Source organism: Anabrus simplex, chromosome X (genome assembly GCF_040414725.1).
Source record: "Anabrus simplex isolate iqAnaSimp1 chromosome X, ASM4041472v1, whole genome shotgun sequence".
Classification (NCBI taxonomy): Eukaryota; Metazoa; Arthropoda; class Insecta; order Orthoptera; family Tettigoniidae; genus Anabrus; species Anabrus simplex.
Window position 1 is genome coordinate 101,336,401 of NC_090279.1, and position 18,024 is coordinate 101,354,424.

The window sequence follows — 18,024 nt, forward strand, 5'->3', positions numbered from 1 at the left end:
TATTGTATCCCGTGTATTCCGACTGGCTGGTAGGGTGTCTGTGGTGATTGGCATAATCACACAGGGTGGACTGTTGTTTGCCACCATATTATTAGTCCTGGGTTATCCAGAGGTTCTTCTGAACACTTGATGGTTGTGATAATACACCTGTGCTCAGTATATTCAAAGATTATTTATATGGAGATGTAATTTTCCTTGAATTTTGGCCCTTGTTATGCTGCGTAGAGCTGGTTCTGGTTGATGTAATGTCGTTTTCATGTCTTGTCAGTTGTTCCCTATCGTTCTGTCTCTAATTGTTGGCTGTCATGTGGTTGTTGACCTTAGTAATTGTTGCGTGGTAATCTCTTGCGGGCACACTTTGAGATCTCCCCACCATCTATTTTATACCGGTTAAGTCTCCAGTTATTGCCATTGCTTGCTCCTTATTCTGGGTAGATTATCCGTGTGATTGCTGCGTTATGGTTATGGGTGGTTGAATTTACTGTAGTTTTTCTGCCTCTCCGTTACCTGTTTTCCTAATCTTCACGTTCTTGGTTACCTGATTTCTATAGATGGTTGTCGGTATGTGTACTGCTACATTCCTCTAGTAATATGCTTTTCAGTTGTTAACTCCCTGTACCCCCTGGTCATTTATCTTTCCTGTTCTTGGTCGTGAGGGTCCTTCTGGTATATGTACTGTCCTGTAGAATTATGTAATGTGTGGAAGAATGCTTGTATTTCATGTAAATTAATGTGAAAACCATAATGGTCTTCGACCTATCAATTTCCTGTGTCTATTGAATTTTACTTAACTTGCTGGGACTAAAACCACTCTAACTTGCCACTGGATTCCAGGAGCCACCTTAAATATTTAAAATTATATTTCTGATCTCTTTGGGGTAGTCTTGATACTAGTACGTTGAAGTCTTGGGATATTTCAGTTGTTTTCTCCTTTTTCTTTATATGTAAATCTTATTCAAAAATTGGTAATTCAAAAAAACTGGTGTATCTTTGCTTACTAACCAACAAAAGAATGTAAAATAACTAAATTATTTTGGTAATTTTTCAAATGCCGATACAAACTAATGGTCTGGTGTAATGACGTTAATGGTGTTACTTACATGTTTAACTCAGGTGCAAAATTTGAACTATTATCTCTGGTAAATTTGGACATGTGGAACTTGCGTAATTCCTCGAAACATAATGAAATATTACAAAGGTGTCCTGGAAACCTAGTTGGAAAAATTTTGTCTGCTCTAACATGTGTGGTTGGACCATTTCGGTTCATTGTGGTCTGTAAATACGCACTTGGTCCCTCGATTTTGCTCGTGTGTGTGGTGTTTCAGTTTTAATCGCGCGGCGTTACACCCATGCATCTGCTGAACGGAGAACTAGTGTATGAAATATGTATGGTTGCTTACTACGCTATGTGCTGGTGTGATTGAACTACGTTATGTACTGTCAACTTGTGTGGTGTGTGATGTGACGCTGGCCCCGTTGTATCTCCTTCTGGTCACACTTACGTGTTTGTCTACTGGTATTTGGTAAAGTTCTGCTATCCTTCAACAAAGTAAGACCTTTCCACGTTTACTGTACTGAATATGTTGGACTATCACCTTCTGTAATCAACGTGTGAAGATATAATTTGGACATTGAAATTGTACCATATAATTTTGTATCCCAACATCTTGACCCTTCGCCTCCCCGTGTTTTGGCTTTCGGAGGGGAGAACTGAGACAATAATTTACGATACCCTCATTTGTTGAACATATGTATTTGTGTGTGAGACTTTTATCTGCAATTATCGGCCATTGGCTGCATTGCCGTTAAATTATGTGCCTGAAACTGTGGCGATTTAAAATGCATCTTATTGCCATTGTTACGTCGGTTGCTTCGAAATTCTGATTGGCTCAATAAGCAAATTTTTTACATGAGCGTGCGCAGTGTCGATGTTCAACTGAGCGACGCGCGGTTTGACTAGACTGAACGCCAGTCTGTTCCCGGCAGATCGCCAAGATGGACGCGTTTGGAGAAGTTGTGTACAAAATGCGATTGAAAGTTGTTGGAGTGGAGTTTGATAAACCAGACTAATTGCCTCGTTAATTAAGGCATTGCCTTAATTGTAGCGCAATAATGTTGTGTGTTTCATATTTACAGTTTATTTAATATTAGTGTGACCGAACTATCTGAAGGAAGGTTCTTCATTACAAATGGGCTAGAACGTAAGCTATTGGATTATAGTATATTAAATTTGTTACGGTGTAACGCAATTTACCCTACCCTGTGAACCTATTTTGAACTGGCAATATCGCCGTAGAAAATCTTAATCTTTCTATATGTCTAAGCGGATGGTTTCCCTCGTACTACTACGTGCTTTGGTGATACTCATCGAACTTATTTATATTTCTTATTGTGGACTGATGGCAACGTCTTTGGATTATCGAATTTCTGAATTGTACGGACTGTTTCATTTCTCTTCTAATAAGTGCTGCAATCTTCCGCCAGACACCCACAATAAGTTTCCCCTCCCCAAGCGCTCTTCTACCTATCAGAGCGCGGCTACTTCCTGATGGAGCAAACCTCGCCATTTTGACCCCCGACAGTACGCATTGGGAAGTCATGGCATGCGGTTGTGTTAATTGGATTGTTAAGATGTTGGCGTCATGTTGGAGTATAGACCCCGGTTGAGGGTCTTGAGATGTGGGTTTTAAACCCAAATTACTTTGTTTCCTGCATCGTCCTATTATGATAATTTTCAACTAATTCCGACCAGGGAAACCAAACTCATCAGCAAGCATCTGTAAGTATGTGAGGAACTAGCTCATCATGCCTGAGCGTCAGCTTCACCCAAGTATATCCTGTGATTATGAAACTGCAAGGAAATTCGTGTGATTCGTGTCTTAAAATTTAACTCTTTCAAGGTGGAATTTCGTGAAAATAATTAATTTGGAAATTACTAAGCGGACGGACGTGTGGTTAATTCTAATAATATATCAAAATTATTGGTATGTAAAGACTACGAAAATAAGGAAATCCTTTTTAAATTAACTATCATTTTCACCCGTTAATGAACTTCATTGATCATGTAAATTCAAAATGTGTCGGGCACTTAGTGCCCTTTATACTGCGTGAGGTTCCGCAGAAGCATATAATTCTGGTTTCCTTGGTTTAAAAAAAAAACCTTGCTTCTATTTTTCCGGTATTTTAAACTTTTGTGTTTCCTGATATTATTTTTGTTTCTTGCCTTTGTTGTGCCTTGTACCATGATTGGTTTGCGGGCGTATGTTTTCGTTGCTATGGTAACGATTTGCCTTTGGGAGCATGATGGTGATTGTTGCCTGTGGGTTTTGCGTGTTTATTGTGGAGCCTGAGTTTACTTAAGAATTTTCGATTTATGTGGAAGATTTCTTTGCTCCTCACTTGATCTATTACGGTTTTCTTCCTTTTCCCCCTGTTTTCTGTGTGTGTTTTCCGTTCGCTAATCTTATTTGACCCCTCGTAGTTTATTAATTGGGCTAGAGTTCTATGCTCCTGCGAAGCCTCCTCTTATTAAGAAAGTTCAATGAAACTCGTTAATTGAGTGGCTTTCCCTAGGTTTAATACGTTAGTTTTAATTTCATTTTAGTAAGTCTAACAACCGTGCCCGTTTAAACCTTCTGTAAACAATTTAAGTTTTAATTCGAATCACTTTCTGTTATTATGGTAATGTTATCAAAGTGTACTATTTCTGGTAATGGATTTAGTGTCTTTAATTAGTACAATTTTCTGTTTTTAAGTTAATGATTTCCATCAGTATCATTTTCTGAAAAGGACTACGTTTTTCAGTTTCATTCGTGTATTTTCTATTATTCACTAATTGTTTTTTGAACTACTTAAAATACTTTTATTCCCTCAGATAGGATGATGTTCTTTTGGTTTCATGTTAAGTTTTCATTCTTTAATTAAAAGTTTATTTGATTGAAACCAGTGTCTCCTTTTATTATCTGTGTGGTTCAGCGCCGAAACAAGGAATTTTTATCCATTTCCTCTGGGAGTTTTATTTGGGCCTTGCTTGGTAAGTAACTGTTGGATGTAATTTTCCTATCCTTGTGACTGATTTCCTTAATTTGTTTAATAAACATTGTTTATTTAACACCGGTTTATAGGTAGTACCGACCGGTGCATGTTTGCTAACCGCTAGTGTAGTGACTTACTGCGCTGGTGGCTTAGTAAAGTGGTAGCAGAAAGCTCTGGTTGTCTTTTTTTTCTTGAGGGCGCTGCTAACCATTGTCCTCCTTTCCCTTTTTTTCCCCTGGGTAATTGTACTTGTGATGGCGTTGAAGCGCTGGATTATGAAGGATGACTGTGTATGGTAATTATATGCATAATTGTGAAAAGAAATGCATTCATCTTGTTTAAAGGTATTACCTTTTGTTTCATGTGATTATCTTCATGGAGTTCTGTGTCTTTCGCCTTCGTGGTGTTTTGGTGTTTCGGGTCATGTGTACAGTTGGTAGCTCTCCTCTACCAGCTGTTTGGTTCCGGTGTAGCTGCTTCCTCGTTTCCTGCTTCTCAGGTGACCTGTATCTTTTCCTCTCTTGTTTCTTCATAAATTGGTGAGTACGGGATTATTGATTTAATTTGGAATTTGGTGTATTATTGTAAACCTTGAAACTGTTGCTAGTATTTATATTTGGACACAAATCGATTGAGCTTGGGCTTTGAGCATGCTACGGTTTGCAGTGTGCTCTCCGTGATTCGTGTGACATATCTGTTTTGATATTTTAAAAACAACGTGTGTGTTCTCTATACTACTTCGGTGTGCATTAATTGTAATTTCTACTTGGTAAGCTCGTGTGATTTTATTCTCCGTGTGAAGTGCAGTTGGTTTTTGGTTTAAAGTATGATGTGATAGTTCGTGATCTGGGAACGCTTTATTATATTATTTGTCCTAGCATTGTGTTTTGATTCCCAGATTTAGTGTGGTGATTATAATTAGTGTTGTTCCCTGGCCTGTGTATTTGTCAAGGTGTGTACCAACATTTTATATGAGAAACTACTGTTTCTTAGTGTGTTCTGCTGTACTAGTACTGTCGTGTGAACGGAAATTTTACTTAACCTAAATTTAGGCCTAAGCATCGTGTGTCATTCATTTGTGCCACTGGTATTGTACCATCATATATCGGAAATTACCTTCTCCTAGCATCGTTATTACCTGGTGCCACGTATTTTAATTGTTTCTGGTGTAGTGTGATTTCCCTGGCGGTCGTGTTTTCCGTGCCCTTTGTGCATATTTATGTGTAAAATCGACCTTGGGCTTGCTCGTACGGTTTTCATGCTAGCTCTGATTTTTCTAAATTAAGTGAAACCTAACCGGTGGCGAATTATTTATGCTGGTTTTGAATTTAATTCGCTCTATTGTGTATCAGTAACCTTGGCCTGGCAACCTTATTTAACCATTATTGTTTTACGTTTTCATGCAGTGTCTTGTGGCCAGTTACGTCATTTACTGGTGTGATAGCTTGGCAAGCCTGTAATGCCTGTATTAACCTGTGTAGCATCTGTTTTGATTATTTATGGCCTGTTGATGTGATGGCTCTGCTTTTTTTGCGTGTTTGCTGATCTGTGCTAGCTGTGAGGTTGGGGGGAATTGCATGAATGAAGTATTTCATTTTTACCCTGTCTCACAGTTGGTATGGATTGGCGAACTGCTGGGCAGAGGTTTGAGTCATTCACCCACCTCGTCCTTAATATTATGTGTTATGGGGAAAGCATTGGTTACGGTTGAATACGGTTAACTTGTGAACCTTTTACCTGCGATGTATGTGATAATGTGCTGTTGGAAACTACCTTTGGCCTAATTGATATCGTTCTTATGCTCGCCTTGCTTCCTTTGAAAATTTATTGAGATCTACTGTTGAAAATTGTTTGGTAACCTTTCTGGGCTACTTGAGGTTCGGTCATATTTTCTTGTGGCGATATCTTGACTGAGTATTGAAATTATATCACCTGTATAATTTTTTCTGGAGTTCTGGGGGCTGTTGTTGGTGATGTGTTCGTGTGCCTGCTGGGCGATTGCTGGCCTATGCTGATTGTGGGACTGGTGTTCGCCTATGGCGTGAATATGTACTATTCTTACCCTGTCTCGCTGTTGGTGTGGGCTGGTGAGTTGGTCAGGGGTCATTCGAGTTATTTAACCAAGGATTCTGTTGGTGTGGGGTTATTGTGTAGGCGTTCGTTGTTGTTGAATTCTGTTAGGCCGTAACTGTGTGGATGCCTTGTTGACCATGTGTCTGGACCTATTCAGGTCTTTACTAGTTCATCTGTGCTGGTTATTGGTTGCTGGTAGTCTTCTATTTCTAACGGATACCGTGCTCTCCTATTAATTTAACCTGTTCCCTTGTTGTAGTGTGGTCACTTAGTGTGTGGCTTTCCTCAAGTTTCTGGCTCATACATTTTGGTCTTGCTTTAGTTAACTTATGATTTCTGAAAAAGGTTGTCCTGTTAACCTCCTTGCGGTTAGGTCTGGTTCATGTGTGGATATTCTTAAGTGGCTAGTAGTTTCTTGTGTGGTTTGTGGTACTCTGTCATGGTCATTATGTTAATGGAATTCCTATGTTGTGAAAATTTATAACCTATTTGTATTTAATTGCATTCCATTTTGAGTTGTGGATTCCATCGGCCTCCCTACCATTTCTACTGTGTTGGATTGCTGTTGAGCTAATGTGATCTGTAGCCTGAGGATGGAAAAGCCTCTTAACCTAATAGGATTGGGTGCAGATCGGTGTTGGGTGATCATTTTGGTACCAAGTATTAGTTGTTTGGGGTTTATATTTCGGGGTGGGCATGATAGTTTCGCAGCATGTCGTTGAGGGTTCTAAGTGTCCCTTTTTCCCTATCGGGGTCTGGCGCATGCATGTTGGAGCTAGTCATGGTTATTTTATGGTTTCTGCGTTGTGTTGTTGGCTCATTATGACATGTCAGGTATGGACTGGTTCGTGGTCTTATTATTGTACCTTGTGTCTTCGTAGATTTGGAAATACCCTTCGGTGTGGGTCTATTGCTCTGATGGAATGATTTTAACTTGTGTTATGTAACTTGTTGGTTTTGTGTGTCCTGGTTTCTTCGCTTTTGGTCTCAGTGCATTACCTATTGATCTGACGTTATCTTGTGTTCTTTTGGTACTTCTTGTTAAAGCTCAGTTAATGTTCACCTGTCACTCTTTGACATCTTTTCTCTTCAGTGGATCTAATTTGTCTTTTGACAAGGTTGTTTGGTCATCTTGCCGTTCTATGGGATTATTAATCTGGTATGGGACGGATTATTAGTTCATAGGCGGTACCGAAGTCGCCCAACTGTTAGATTATGGGGTCTACGTGTTGAGTTCCTTTATTCTTCATTATCATTGAGCATTTGCTAACGTCCTGCCATCTTTTCTGCCATGTATATTTTATTTTACCTTGTTTCCTGGTTGTATGGAAGGGTACCTGCTTAGCGGTAATGCGGCAGTATGAATCTGCGGATGTCATATATTATTAGTCCGGCTAGCTCCGAGGTCTTGTAAAAGACAACCGGTAGATTAGGTTGCGTAGGTCATTGCTCTAATTTCCTGATGGTCACTTGGTTTGAGGTGGATTTCATCGCCTTTTCTTACTTAATCAGGTGTCCTGCGTGAAAGCATGTTGTTGTGAATTCTATGAAGTTTGAGGTTTTGTGACTTCGGATTGGTTTTCCCTACTGAATTTCTTTCATCCATTTTCTATTCCGTTATTCCTATGGTGTTATCGAAGCAACCATTATGTATTTAATATTATCCATCCCAAAATTAATCTTGGCTTGGTATTGTTGTCGCTTGTTCGGTTGTTGATGACAAACATTTAGCGCACCTCACCATCTTATTGAATCAGAAGTCTCCTTCCGTACTGCCAACGTTATCTTGTCTCGAAGACTTTTCCTCTAACCCTAGGATATTTTCATTTTCCTAAATTTGCCGTAGGTGTGTGATATTCTTGAGTTGAAGTTCTGTTTCCTCTCAGTTCTGTTATTCAATCAGGTAATGTGTTGTGATTGGGAATGTTGAACCAGTAATGGGTGCAAAATTTACTTGATGTCCGTGATAATGTCTTGAGAAATTTTAAAATGCACTAATTGCTCACCGAGCGGTAGTATTGAGGTGGTTTTGTTCTAATAATTTGAAATTAAGTGTACCTTCGGAATGTCCGCTCCTGTAATGTGTTATGGTTAGGAATTTTGTACCTCTGAAAATACCGGGGGTTATTTTATGTTCACTGTGATGTGGTTGGTCGTGACCTGGTTTGGTAAGTACATGCGATGTATGCCTTAACTTAGTGTATTACCTAGTTAAGTGTTCTGTAAGGTACTGTTATTTAACTTGAGGTTGTGGATTTTTAATATATTGTGGTAATGTTAACGGGTAATGGACTTCCGTTATGTGGTGAATCTGAACCTGATTATTACATTGCTCATTGAAATTGGTGTCAAAGTTTCTATTTTCTAAATCTTGGACGTGTGCACGTATTTTAAGTGTTGTTCATTCTGTATGGGTGGTATTTGTCGAATTGCTCATGTTTGTGCGGATTACTCATGTACTGCTCCGTCGGCAAACCGATACTCTTAAGTGGTATGCTCTGGCCCTGACTCAGTCGATTGTAGTTGAGATTTTAAATTTAATTGACAGTTGGATCTTAGTATCCGTCGGAACGTAGTCACCAATTTAGCCCATCTTTTCTCTGTTTTCCTTCTTTGCTCTTTTGCGGTTATGGTAAATTTTAATTATGTTAATGAAACAAGAGGCTGCATTTCTTGATAATCTAGAGAATATTTATTTCCTAACCTGTAATAAAGTACTTAATCTTAATATTCTTTAAACGGGTGAATTGTAATATGTAACAGGCTTTACTAGAAGCGCGCTGCCTAAAGAGTGTAAATTCAGCTAAACCTAGCTGTTTTAAACGTTAGGTAAATGGAACCCTGTTTGAGGGAAGCGTGATCTCTTTACTAAACTCTTGCCACCACAAACTTGAACTGAAGTGAGGATTGTGATATTAATATGACTCAAGGTCGGTGTGTTATTGTTATGCATACATGAAGTCGTCATTTGTGGTCTCGTATCTAATGTGGACTTGATTTGAAAATTAGCTTACTTCTTGACCACTAAACTGAACTGGAAGCTATATCAGTGAATACACTAAGCTTCGGGGGGAGAGGGCTGTTACGGTGTAACGCAATTTACCCTACCCTGTGAACCTATTTTGAACTGGCAATATCGCCGTAGAAAATCTTAATCTTTCTATATGTCTAAGCGGATGGTTTCCCTCGTACTACTACGTGCTTTGGTGATACTCATCGAACTTATTTATATTTCTTATTGTGGACTGATGGCAACGTCTTTGGATTATCGCATTTCTGAATTGTACGGACTGTTTCATTTCTCTTCTAATAAGTGCTGCAATCTTCCGCCAGACACCCACAATAAGTTTCCCCTCCCCAAGCGCTCTTCTACCTATCAGAGCGCGGCTACTTCCTGATGGAGCAAACCTCGCCATTTTGACCCCCGACAGTACGCATTGGGAAGTCATGGCATGCGGTTGTGTTAATTGGATTGTTAAGATGTTGGCGTCATGTTGGAGTATAGACCCCGGTTGAGGGTCTTGAGATGTGGGTTTTAAACCCAAATTACTTTGTTTCCTGCATCGTCCTATTATGATAATTTTCAACTAATTCCGACCAGGGAAACCAAACTCATCAGCAAGCATCTGTAAGTATGTGAGGAACTAGCTCATCATGCCTGAGCGTCAGCTTCACCCAAGTATATCCTGTGATTATGAAACTGCAAGGAAATTCGTGTGATTCGTGTCTTAAAAATTAACTCTTTCAAGGTGGAATTTCGTGAAAATAATTAATTTGGAAATTACTAAGCGGACGGACGTGTGGTTAATTCTAATAATATATCAAAATTATTGGTATGTAAAGACTACGAAAATAAGGAAATCCTTTTTAAATTAACTATCATTTTCACCCGTTAATGAACTTCATTGATCATGTAAATTCAAAATGTGTCGGGCACTTAGTGCCCTTTATACTGCGTGAGGTTCCGCAGAAGCATATAATTCTGGTTTCCTTGGTTTAAAAAAAAAACCTTGCTTCTATTTTTCTGGTATTTTAAACTTTTGTGTTTCCTGATTTTATTTTTGTTTCTTGCCTTTGTTGTGCCTTGTACCATGATTGGTTTGCGGGCGTATGTTTTCGTTGCTATGGTAACGATTTGCCTTTGGGAGCATGATGGTGATTGTTGCCTGTGGGTTTTGCGTGTTTATTGTGGAGCCTGAGTTTACTTAAGAATTTTCGATTTATGTGGAAGATTTCTTTGCTCCTCACTTGATCTCTTACGATTTTCTTCCTTTTCCCCCTGTTTTCTGTGTGTGTTTTCCGTTCGCTAATCTTATTTGACCCCTCGTAGTTTATTAATTGGGCTAGAGTTCTATGCTCCTGCGAAGCCTCCTCTTATTAAGAAAGTTCAATGAAACTCGTTAATTGAGTGGCTTTCCCTAGGTTTAATACGTTGGTTTTAATTTCATTTTAGTAAGTCTAACAACCGTGCCCGTTTAAACCTTCTGTAAACAATTTAAGTTTTAATTCGAATCACTTTCTGTTATTATGGTAATGTTATCAAAGTGTACTATTTCTGGTAATGGATTTAGTGTCTTTAATTAGTACAATTTTCTGTTTTTAAGTTAATGATTTCCATCAGTATCATTTTCTGAAAAGGACTACGTTTTTCAGTTTCATTCGTGTATTTTCTATTATTCACTAATTGTTTTTTGAACTACTTAAAATACTTTTATTCCCTCAGATAGGACGATGTTCTTTTGGTTTCATGTTAAGTTTTCATTCTTTAATTAAAAGTTTATTTGATTGAAACCAGTGTCTCCTTTTATTATCTGTGTGGTTCAGCGCCGAAACAAGGAATTTTTATCCATTTCCTCTGGGAGTTTTATTTGGGCCTTGCTTGGTAAGTAACTGTTGGATGTAATTTTCCTATCCTTGTGACTGATTTCCTTAATTTGTTTAATAAACATTGTTTATTTAACACCGGTTTATAGGTAGTACCGACCGGTGCATGTTTGCTAACCGCTAGTGTAGTGACTTACTGCGCTGGTGGCTTAAAATTAGACACACAAAAATGTAAGTACAAGTATCTTCTTAATTGTTTCGAAACTGTTCTGCTGCCGGATTATTTGGAGAAGAACGTGTGTATCAAGCTATCTGCGACAACTATTATATTAGAAGAAATGTTTTGGCAACGCTGTTAATATTACTTCGTCTCTACTCCGCTACTGTAATTGAAATTAGGCCTATAGTTTATGGACATGGCGACCACCGTTTATTCATTAAATTAAGCTGCAATTTCTTCTTTGTCGGACATTTTAATGATATAAATTGTATCTGCGAAATATTAAAAGGTAACTTAACCTGATTTTGGTAATGTTCTATATCCAAATTATTATAATGGAGTAATTCTGGAACATGGTATATGCGCGGATGAGAGACCTATTATTCCATTACTTTAATTTAACTGAGATTATCGTTGTGCTGCCTTTTTCTGTTTCTTAAAGTTATTAATATTATTAATTTTGTTGGTGGATTTCTTTCTACTTTTCTTGGTTCATATTTGTGGCATCCGATGGACTGTTGACAATGTTTTGAAAGACGTTATGTACTAGTATTGTTTTCGTAAGGCTCATTGTTTAATTACTTAATGGGATCGTTTATTACCGATCTTATTCGGGCATTACCGTTTTCCAAGGCCTCCTAAAATTAAAATTGTGTAACCGGCATGTAAATCCTTTATTAATATTTTGGTTGGAAGAAATGTTAAATTTAAAAGTATACATAATTATTGTAATATTCTGGTTATAATAAGCTGGAATTTGTTCCCCATTTCTTGATGATACCTTGCCCTCCTCTGATTATTCGCGTCCGTTTTTCTTTCCTTCTTCTTTCATTATTGCGTGCCATGTTTTTATTTTATCTCCGGTACGCTAATTTTGGGTGGGTTTTGCCTATTGTCTCTTTAAGTCGGATGTTGGCTTCGGTTTTGGGAAGCTGTATGCTTCGTGTGTACCATTGTTTTGTTGTCTGTGGAATTTTAAGTGTTTCCCTTCGTAATTTGTAGTTTATTTGAGACATATTTTTATTCGGGTTCGTGCGATTTTTCTTGTGTCCTTTCAATTATTTACGTGTGAACTTTTTTTGGGTCTGCTATCGTTGCCTTAAATATTGAGTGTGTTTCCGTGTTTCCGAGTGATTGAAATCCTTGTGTACTGTTTCCGGAAGCAAATTCCAGTTTATTCTGATTAATTGTAGTATACTTACTGACAATGTAAAGCTGGCCAATTATGTAATTAATATTTAATGAACGGATCCGTTTTAACATTTGTCATTCATTGATTCTAAGGCAAGCTGTAGCTTGTAATCTGAGTGTGTTTTCACGATTTTAATTATCCTAAAAATAGACATTCCTCTCCTAATTTAACGAGTTGACTTATTACAATTTTTATCTTTCTTCTATTTACTTATTTATTACTACATAAAAATTATTTTACGTTGTTATCCGAGTGCGCACTCATAGTATATTTTGCTTTAAAAATTGATTTTTATCTATAATTTAAAGACATTATTTACAAATGTATTATTTGTTGTACAGTTTTCATTCCTAAATTCTGTTTAAATTTTTCCTAATTTTAAGTAAAGTTCAAGTTATTTAAACATTAATCTTGCTTTCATTTAGCAATCTTCACCTGGCAACCCCTCAGGTAGTTAGTTTATGTTCTGTGCCCTCCACGCTGGTTTTGTTAATACTGCTCCTGCTCGATGGTAAGTATTCTGCTTCTTGTGCTCATTTGGTTATATTTATGGGGTTTTATTATCATTCATGTTTTTAACTTTGTCGGGTTGTAATAAGCTACAAGGCAAACATAGGTGATGAATTCGAGTGGAGTAATAACATTTCCTTATACAAGAAAAAAGCGATGTCTGAAATGGGATTCGAACGCACGCCCACAGAAGTGGGCTGCGGCCTGAACGCAGCGCTTTAAGGCCGCTTGGCCACCCTGACATGTGCTGCGGATTTTGCTCTCTGCTTTCTTAAGCAAACCCAACGAATTGCTCGCCTAATAAACCACAAGTCAAGCCGTGGTGATGAATTCAGAGTGGATTAATCCAGTTACCACTTTAAAGAAAAGAAACTATGTCAGAAGCAGGATTCGAACCTGTGCCCACAGGAGTGGACTGCGAACAGAACGCAGCGCTTTATACCGCTCGGGAACCCTGACATGTATTGCTAATGTTGCTCTCCGCTTTCTTAAGCACACGCAACGACTTGTTCGCGTATTATGCTATAACTCAAGCTTTGGTGATGAAGTAGAGTTGAGTATTCAATTTCCGGTAACCAAGAAAAAAAGCGTGATTCGAACCCACACCCGCAGAAGTGGACTTCGACATAAATGCAGCCCCTTAGACCGCTCGACAATTCTGACTTGCGTTGTTATTTCTCTCTGCTTTCATAAGCAGACACAACGAATTGGTCGCGTAATCAGCTACAAGGCAAGCATAGATGATGAATTCCAGTGGAGTAATTCAATTTCCTTATCCAAGAAAAGAAAAGATGTCTGAACTGGGATTCGTGCCCACGCCCACAGAAGTGGACTGCGGCCTGAACGCGGCGCCTTCTACCGCAGGGCCACCCTGACATGAGCTGCGGATGTTGCTCTCCTCTTTCTTAAGCAGACCCAACGACTTGTTCGCCTAATAAGCTACAAGTTAAGTATTGGTGATGAATTCAGAGTGGATTAATCCAGTTACCAGTATCAAAGAAAACAAGCTATGTCAGAAGCAGGATTCCAACCTGTGCCCACAGGAGTTGACTACGACCAGAACGCAGTAGTTTATACCACTCGGCCACCCTGACTTGTGCTGGTGATGTTGCTCTCGGGTATCTTTAGCAGACCCAACGACTTGTTCGCATAATAAGCTACGAGTCAACCATAGGTGATGAATTAGTGTGTAGTAATTTAATTTCCGGTATCCAAGAAAAAAGGCGATGTGTTGAAGACGGATTCGAACCCACGCCAATAGAAGCGACCTGAACGCAGCGCCTTCGACCGTTCTGCCATCCTGACCTGTGCTGTTGATGTTGTTCTCCGCTGTCTTTAGCAGCCCCAACGACTTGTTCGCGTAATATGCTACAAGTCAAGCATAGGTGATGAATTAGATTTGAATAATTCAACTTCCGGTATCCAAGGAAAAAAGCGATGTCTGGAGTGTGATTCGAAATCACGCCCACAGAAGTGGATTTCGACATGTACGCAGCGCCTTTCACCGCTCGGCAATTCTTACTTGCGTTGTTGTTTCTTCCGCTTTCTTATGCAGACCCAACGTATTTTTCGCGTAAAAAGCAGCACCTCACGTACATGTGATGAATTCAGAGAGAAGGAATTGTTCCGGTATCCAAGAAAAAAAGGCTGTGTCAGAAGTCGGATTAGAACTTACGCCCACAGAAGTGGACTGGGAACTGATCGCAGCGCCTTAGACGGCTCTGCCGTCCTGAAATGTGCTGTTGATGTTGCTCTCCGCTATCTTAGGCTGACCCAACGACTTGCTCGCGTAATGAGCTACAAGTCAAGTATTGGTGTACAATTCAGAGAGGAGGGAGTCAGTTTGCGGTATCCAAGAAAAAAAGCTGTGTCAGAAGTGGGATTCGAACCTACGCCCACGGAGCGCCGAAGAATAGTCGGCCATTCAGGCTTGTGTTGCTGTTTCTCTCCGCTTTATCTAAGCAGACCCAACGACTTGTTCTCCCAATAAGCTACAAGTCTCGTATAGGGGACGAATTCAGTTTCAGGTATCAGAGAAGAAAAGCTATGTCAGAAGCGGGATTCGGACCGTAGCTAACAGAAATGAACAACGCCCTGAATGCAGCGCTTTATACCGCTCAGCACCCTGACTTGTGCTGCTGATGTTGTTCTTCGCTTTCATAAGCAGACCCAACGAATTGTTCGCGTAATAAAATACAAGGCAAGCATAGGTGATGAATTCGAGTGGAGTAATAAAATTTCCTTATCCAAGACAAAAAGCAATGTCTTAAGTGCGATTCGAACACACGCCCAGAGAAGTGGAGTGCACGCAGCGCCTTATACTGCAGGGCAACCCTGACGTGCTGCGGATTTTGCTCTCCGCTTTTTTAACAGCCCAACAACTTGTTCGCCTACTAAGCTACAAGTCAAGTATTGGTGATCAATTCTGAGTCGATTAATCCAGTTTCCAGTATCAAAGAAAAGAAACTAAGGCAGAAGCAGAATTCGAACCTGTGCCCACAGGAGCGGACTGCGAACAGAACGCAGCGCTGTATACCGCTCGGCCACCCCGACGGGTATTGGGGATGTTGCTCTCCGCTTCTTAAGCAGACCCAACGACTTGTTCGCGTAATATGCTACACGTCAAGTGTTGGATTAGAATTCAGGGAGGAGGAAGGCAGTTTCCGGTATCCAAGATATAAAGCTGCGTCAGATAGGGATATGAACCCACGCCCAAAGAAGTGGACAGGGGCCTGAACAGAGCGCCTTAGACCGCTCTGTCAAACTGACTTGTGCTGCTCATGTTGCTCTCCGCTTCTTAAGCAGACCCAACGACTTGTTCGCGTAATAAGCTACAAGTCAAGTATTGGTGTAGACTTCAGAGAGGAGGGAGTCAGTTTCCGGTATCCAGGAAAATAATCTACGTGAGAAGCGGGATTTGATCCCACGCCTAAAAAAGTGGACTGCGACCAGAGAACAACACTTTATACCGCTCGGCCACCCTGGCGTGTGTTGCTAATGTTGCTCTCCGCTTCTTAAGAAAACCCAACGAATTTTTCGCGTAATAAGAAGCAAGTCATGTACTGGTGATGAATTCAGAGAGCAGGAATTGTTCTGATATCCTAGAAAAAAGCTGTGTCAGAAGTGGGCTTCGAACCTACGCCAAAGAAGTAGTCTGGGGTGTGAACATGCCTGAATGGCCGACTGGTCTACTGCGTTCGAATCCCACTTCAGACATCGCCTTTTTTCTTGGATGCCGGAAATTGAATTACTCAACTCCAATTCATCACCTATGCTTGACTTGTAGCATATTACGCGAACAAGTTGTTGGGCTGTTAAAAACAGCGGAGAACAACATCAGCAGCACAAATCAGTAAGGCCGAGCGGTATAAAGTGCTGCGTTCTGGTCGCAGTCCACTCCTGTGGACACAGGTTCGAATCCTGCTTCCGACATAGATTCTTTTATTTGATACTGGAAACTGGATTTATCCACTCTCAATTCAACACCAATACCTGACTTGTAGCTTATAAGGCGAACAATTCGTTGGGTCTGTTTAAGAAAGCGGAGAGCTAAATCTGCAGCACATGTCAGGGTGCCCCAGCGGTATAAAATGCTGCCCTCTGGTCGCAGTATACTTCTTTGGGCGCCGATTCGATTCCCGCTTCTGGCATATCTTCTTTGATACCGGAAACTGACCTCCTCCTCTCTGAAAGCTACACCAATAGGTGATATGTAGCATATTACGCGTGCAAGTCGTTGGGTCTGCTAAAGACAGCGGAGAGCAACATGAGCAGCACAATTCAGGATGGCAGGCTATCTAACGCGCTGTGTTTAGGCCCCACACCACTTCTGTGGGCGTAGGTTTGAATCCCGCATCTGGCACAGCCTTTTTCTAGGATATCGGCGTAATTCCTGCTCTCTGAATTCATCACCAGTACATGACTTCTGCTTATTACGCGAAAAAGTCGTTGGGTCTTCTTAAGAAGCGGAGAGCAACATTAGCAGTGCAAGTCAGGGTGACCAAGCGGTCTAAGGCGCTGCATTTATGTCGAAGTCCACTTCTGCGGGTGTGGGTTCGAATCACACTTCATACGTCGCTTTTTTTCTTGGTTACCGGAAATTGAATACTCAACTCTAATTCATCACCAAAGCTTGAGTTATAGCATAATACGCGAACAAGTCGTTGGGTCTGCTTAAGAAAGCGGAGAGCAAAATCTGCAGCACATGTCAGTGTGGCCGAGCGGTATAAAGGGCTGCTTTCTGGTCGCAGTCCACTACTTTGGGCGTGGGTTCATATCCCTATTCTGACGCAGCTTTGTCGTTGGATACTGGAAACTGACTCTCTCCTCTCTGAATTCTACACCAATACTTGACTTGTAGCTCATTACGCGTGCAAGTCGTTGAGTCAGCTTAAGATAGCGGAGAGCAACATCAACAGCACATGTCAGGGTGGCCGAACGGTCTAAGGCGTTGTGTTCATGTCGCTGTCCACATCTGTGAGCAATGGTCCGAATCCCGCTCTTAACATAGCTTTTCTTCTTTGATACATGAAATTGAATTAATCCACACTGAATTCATCCCCTATACTAGACCTGTAGCTTATTGGTAGAACAAGTCGTAGGGTCTGCTTAGATAAAGCGGAAAGCCTGAAAGTCCGGCTGATCTATGGTGCCGGGTTCATGTCGAAGTCCACTTTTGTAGGCGGACGTTCCAATCCCACTTCGCAGTCCACTCCTGTGGGCACAGGTTCGAATCCTTCTTCTGACATAGCTTCTTTTCTTTGATAATGGAAACTGGATTAATCCACTCTGGATTCATCACCAATACATTACTTGTAGCATATTAGGAAAACAAGTAGTTGGGTCCGCATTGAGAAGGCGGAGAGGAACACTTCTGTGGGCGTGTGTTCGAATCCCACTTCAGACATCGCTTTTTTCTTGGATAACGAAATTTAATTAAGCCACTCTAATTCATCAGCTATGCTTACCTTGTAGCTTTTTACGCGAACAAGCCGTTGGGTTTGATAAGAAAGCGGAGAGCAACATCAGCAGAACAGGTCAGGGTGACCGAGCAGTTTAAAACGCTTCGGTCGAGTCGCAGTACACTTTTTTGGGCGCCGGTTCGAATCCCGCTTCTGGCAAAGCTTCTTTGATACCGAAAACTGAATCACTCCAATCCGAATTCAGCACT